Here is a 6000-nt window from a genome sequence, read left to right as displayed (position 1 = left end):
GTGGGGTTCTTATTCAGATTTCACTGTTGGGAAACTATTAATCTCTACAGTCATGTTCATTTACTGTGACACTTGTTTTAGCCCCGGACAAAGAATGCGTTTGATAAAATGAGGGCAATATCTTTTTCGTTTATAGAGGCAATTAGCTACACACTCTCTGTTGTCAGAGCGACACAGCATCAATCACGGACCTAGATCGGTTTCTTTAAAAGTTAAATTCCCTGCTGTTGGCCCCGCCAGTGTTTTAGTCACATGCATTATGTTTACTTTGGGGAGAAAATGTGTTTCATTCTGTCAAGGGGAAAAAATGCTTTGGATGAGGGCTCCTTTGTCAAGGGAAGACAGAATATTCTGATGCTTTAGATAAAAAGGGGAGATAAGGTACCTGATTTGCTGCTGCTGCTGTAACCGCGGTTATTATGGCTTATTGTGACACGGTCTGCTGAAGTCTCTGGGATTGTTGCTTTCTCATGGCACAGCTTGCCCCTTCAGGATTTCACAGCCTTCCCCTCAAACGTTAGACTAATCAATAAATCGCCGTGTACTATTTTTAATTCTCTTGTGCATGAACCCTGGGGTGAAACATCGCTTCCCCTCTCCACCATTTGTGCCTTTTGAGTAATTTGGCAGGGTGCAGATTTTGGTCTCTTTTTCTAAGCTTCCAGACCATGAAAGCCTACCAGCAAGATAAACACGTAAATGCCAAATTTCGGGGGCCTTCTCTGGCCGGGAGAGACCCCGGGCTAATTTCTTGGCTGCTCCACGGAAACGTCAAGACGGAAACTAAAAATAAGGCGGCGATGAGCAGAAGACATGGCCCTTCCTTCCCCGCCTCATTTCAGAGCTTGGCTGGGCTATTTCACTTGAAACAGCAGGCGGAAGAGGGCTGGGGACCGTTCCGCGCTGGTCTGCGCAGCTCCGCGCCAGCCGCCATCACTCAGCTCTACGGCGCGGGGAGGAGGGAGCGGGAAACGGGCTTGGTTTTGACAACATTTCTCTGTTATTTCTGCCAGCGCGGCGAAGGCTCAGAGCTCGCAAGCCACCGCGAGGTCGCGGGCGCTGCGCGGCGCTGCGCGGTAGGGCCGCCCCGCCGCTGCTACTCACGAATCGTCGCTTAAAAACACGAGAGGGAAACCGTGTCTTGCTCAATGGCCTGTGTGGACTAGCTTTAATGCAGATTTGTCTTCATTAGTTTCCACCACCACCCGCACCCCCCAAAAACACATTTCCCGTCTAGAAACATGAGAAATTCGGCCCTGAATTTTCAGCTCAACGATCGAGCCTTTGCGTAACCGAGAGGCATCTCCAGCTCCGGCGGCTGCCTGCTCGGCTTCGTTTTAGAGGGTAAAAGCGGTGCAGATGCGGGTGTCCTTGGCAGGGTTCGCCGTTCCCCATTAGCCGCGCCGCACCTTCCGCGGCCACCGGCTCCCTGCGCGCTGCGCCACCTCTGCGGACCTCTGTGCCGGCGATTCCCTGGGAACGAGGGTCCTCCTCACTGTCACCGCGCCTTCCCACTAACCCCAAGAGTCAAAATAAAACCTTTTACCCGGTGAGGCCGAGGGGCGCAGAGGGGGCGCGGAGGGGACGCGGAGGAGCGCGGCTGGCGGCACCTCCACCCCCGCGGCCCCGGGGCGGGCGGGACGGGGCCTCACGGCCCTTCCCGGGCAGCTGCAAAACACAGTGTGTGTCGGAATTGTCCCCCCGCCTTTTATTTTTTTTCTTAATTAACTTTATTCGGGTTGCTCCAGGACGAGTGGCGCAGGGCAGGCAGAGGATGCTCCGCGGCAATAGCTTGCCTGCAAACGTCCCGTCCCGCAGCTGCGGAGGCTCGGCCCGCGGCTTCGACGCCCCGCGCAGCCTCCGCCCCACGTCCCCCGAAAAGAAGCTGCAGCCGTGTTGGTGTGAGTGGGGCGAACACGGCAGAGCCTCTGCCCCGGAAGCCGGCCGGACCTCTCGGTAAAGCTGCCCGGAGCTGGCAAGAGCTCTGCACGCTCCCGGCTCCGCGCGGAGCGGCGGGCACGGCTCGCTTCGCCCCGGGGAAGGACCACTTGATGGGGCGTCACTTCTCTTTTCGCTTTTTTCCCCTTTTCTTTTCTTCCACCTCCCACCCGGGGCCAGTGCTCCGGCGGGCGAGGAACCCGGTGCGGCCGCCGGTCCTTGGGGACGGTGCGAGGGTAGCGGGGACTGTCCGTACCCCGAAAACGAGCGGGATGGTCCCCGCCATGAAGCGAAGCAGAAAGAGCCGGAGGTGCTGGGGGGGGAGGGTCGGACCCCGTTAACAGCGCCGCGGCCGTCGAAGGAGCCTGTTCGGCCCTGGCAGCCCCGCCGGCACCTCCCTCGAGGGCGTCCCCTCTGCCGTTGCCCCGGCACCGCTGCCCCCGACTGATCCACCCGGCGCGGTACGGCCCGCGGCTCCCGTGTGGAAAATCACGCCCGTGGGAGCACTCCGCTCTTTACTGACGTGCACCGCAAAACAAGCGATGCTTTCACGGGAGAGGACAGAGGCGGCGGCAGCAGCAGCATCGACAGTATTTCCGGAGGAGGCCAGCGGCAGTGCGGCCGCCGCCGTCGGGCGTGACGGGGGCTCCCCGCGCCCAGCCGCGTTGCGGAGGGCCTGCAGCCGCCGCTCCTCTCCCGTTCCACCTTAAGAGCTCCTTCTCCTTTAAGGGGCGGTGCCGCCGCCGCGCCGTTGCAGCGCCGCCGCCGCCCTGCAGGGGGCGCTGCCGGCCCACGTTTGGCGGCGGCAGCGGCGGGCGGGGCTCGCGGCCTGGGCAGCGGCGGGGCGGCCCCTCCGCAGGCGGCCTCACCTCGCCCGGCACCCGCCGCCGCGGCCGAGCGGGCGCCCCCCGCGCCGCCGCCTTTGTTCCCCCGGCGGCCGGGGCGCTGCCCGCCCCGGGAGCTCCCCGCGGGGCCCCCGCGCAGGTGCGGGGCCGGGGCCGCTGCCTCCCGGTGGAGACCAGTGTGCCCCGCCGCGCCCCCACCCCGCTCCGGGCACGCTCCCGGGACCCGCGGGCGGTCTCTCCCCGCCGTGCCCGGCCATGGGGAGACGGGCGGGAGCGCCGCAGGTTTAACCTATCCCGTGTGGGTCCCGGTGCCGGTCTCCGGCAATAAGCGGGGCTCGGCCGCGGCGCGGTGCCGCCTGAGCACCCTGTACCGCCCGTCCCCTCAGGTGGCACCTCCAAAGGACAGGGGGAACGCGGGGTGCTCCCTCCCCACTCCGGTTCAGCCCTCACCGTTACCGGGTCCGTGCCTTTGTTCGAAATCCCCAACGAGCCACACCGCCTCTCCCTCCCAGTTCGAAATATAATCAGAGCGATGTTTCCTTAAGAGCCTGAAAAAACCAAAATAATCTTAATTTTAATGTGACGTGCCCCCTGTTTTTCTTGAGAATAATGAGGATGAAGCAGTCATCAATTAAAGCCACGATGTCTCCGTATAGAGATGATGATATCTACATGTGCGGAGGCTTTGAGTCATTGGCCGTATTACTCAATGTATAATTGAACATTTAGATAATCATCGGGTTTGTTTGTGTGCCTGTGTTTTAACCCGAAAGCACTAAATTTACTTGGCAGGATTGCCGGGGTCCTAATTATTTGTATTTCTGATCGCCGGATAAATAAACCCGTCCTTGTTTCTATTGTGCAAAGCAGCTACTCCTGAGCAATCCCCAGCTTGGATATCTGATCGAAAATTTGATAGCAGGGGAACCCTGCCTGGCAGCCACATTCGCTGGTTAAACGCTCCATCCTGCAGCAGGAGCCCCGTGAGCATTTTTTTCCCTAAAGATAGGAAGGAGCAAACCCAACTATATTTATTTAAAATACCTTGGCCCTGCTGCGGTCTCGGGGACTGTGTTTTGGGTCTCAGGATCTGGAGATGGGCAAACCCTGACGCCGGGCAGGACCGTCACCACACCGCAGAGATTTTGCCCTCCCATGCCACGCACCCCACTCTATTTTTTTTTCTCCCGGTTTGGTGAGAAATAGACGTTGTCTTCCAAACAGAATCTATGGCAGCCCTGACGATTGCCTCTCCTGACCCTCCAGGCTGGTTTGGACACTTTTTCTCTCACCCTTTTATTTCTCCCCTTTTATTATTTTTTCCCTCATCCTTCCTTGTCCTTTTCCTGAGGATTTGGGATATAAAACGCGTAGCAAAGGATGGAATTAAATAATATCTAATTAGTTATTCATATCAATCTGTCAAATATCCTTCTTATTAAGTTATTCCTGCACCGTGCGCCTATTCCCACCTCAGCTCGGATCAAGACTTGCCAGTCCTAGAGACATGGATTTCCTCGCATTCGGTGTTCTGTCAGCTGCAAGACTTTTAGTTTGTAAAGTTAATTTTCTCCTCTTAAATGCTGCCTAAAATCTTAATGCCATTTCTTACTCTATTTGGGGGCTTTGGGCAATTAAAGGAGCATAAAGGAGTAATTTCTTCCCTCTCTCTTTCTTTTATTTTTTTCTTAGAATTGGTATTTTCCCACTATAATTTAGAATGAAATAGGATTTTTAAAAGATCCAGAGTTCTAATCTCGGTTGATGTTTTGGTGTATTCACGGTAATGAGTCCTATTCCCTCGGGTCATGAAGCCCCCAAATGTCAATCAACCAAACTGATTCAGAAATGCCATTGTTCGGCTCCCACGTCACTCGCCTTCCTCTCATTTTACTTAACAATACCGGAGTTCTCTGATCACTCACTCGGAATATGGGCATTATCTGTGGCAAATGCACGAAGTGTCTTGATCTTTGGCTGGCAGATCCTGCTGGCGGGTTTCCGCCGAGCAGCCCGTACGCGTTTATCCTGCTTCACCCCGGACTTGAGTACAGCTCGCAGGAGCAAATTAATATCTTGAAAGCCAAACCGTGCCATAAACCCGTCAAAAATTAATTTGTCTGCAGAGATGTTACATTTCTATTTCCGTGCCCGGAGCCGGCCCCGGCACGGGCTTGCGAGGCTGCGGCCCCGCTCCGCGCTCCGCGTAGCGCCGCGCAGCGCAGACCCCGCCGGAGCTGTCCTCCCCCCACACACTCCGCGGGCATCGGGAAGGGGCTTCTAAGGTCGCGTGTCCCATGGGAAACGACACCCGCGTGTCAGAGGGCGGCGAAACAGCCCTCCCCGCTGCATGTCGTGGCAATGCCCGTTTCGGTTGTTGCGGCCGCGCCAGGGTCCCCACGCCGCCTCCCGCCAGCCCCGGGAGCGGGGGATCCCCCCAGCCGGCGGAGCTGCGGTTCCGTTAATGGTGCAGTGAGACGGAGGCAGCTCCGCCTGGGAGCCGGGGGGGTCGGTTCGCGATCCTCCAAGTCTCGGCTACGAGGGGTTCGGGGAGCCCTGCCGGGAGCCCGGCGGCGGGGCCGCGGGGGAACCGGTGCGATCCTCACCCCGGCCGAGCCCGGGCTCTGCGCTGGCTGCGAGGCATGAACGTCGTCTTCATTTAAAATTAGGGGCATAAGCTCCCCAGCCCCCAGCCTCAGCATTTAAAGTGCCTTTTGTCTCTTCATTTCACTTAAGCAAGGTTTTTGTTGCCGGTTGCCAAGTTCTATTAATGCAGAATTTAATCGGGAAGCGCTTTTCCCCGGTCCCAGCAAGACGGGAACAGCAGATTCTGAGGCCTGAGTCGGTATAAAACAGATCCCTCGGTGATTATTGCTAATACCCTGCAATTTAACGTCGTCTTTAGTAGAAACCACTTCTGTGGCAGCAACTTTTTGCGCTCAAAGAAAAAAACTGGTCCTTTATGTTTTTTCTCTCGAGCACGCAGCAATCACGCCCGACGCTGGAATACGAAACCGAAAAGGTTTTCTCTAAAGAGAAGGGCCTTAATTACTAGATTCCGTGTACAACTAATCCAAAGGCACACTTAAAAGGAAATTTAATAGCGGCAGTTTCTATTTCACCGCGAGTGGCATGTGTCCTCTGGCTGGATGCTCCCAGCCCCTCGCCCAGCGCAGAGCCCGCTGGCTTCCCTCTCCATTTTGTCCGGGATCTGTTG

This window comes from Strigops habroptila, chromosome 1 (assembly GCF_004027225.2).
Source record: "Strigops habroptila isolate Jane chromosome 1, bStrHab1.2.pri, whole genome shotgun sequence".
NCBI classification, from domain to species: domain Eukaryota; kingdom Metazoa; phylum Chordata; class Aves; order Psittaciformes; family Psittacidae; genus Strigops; species Strigops habroptila.
Note: the sequence above shows the minus strand (reverse complement) of the source record.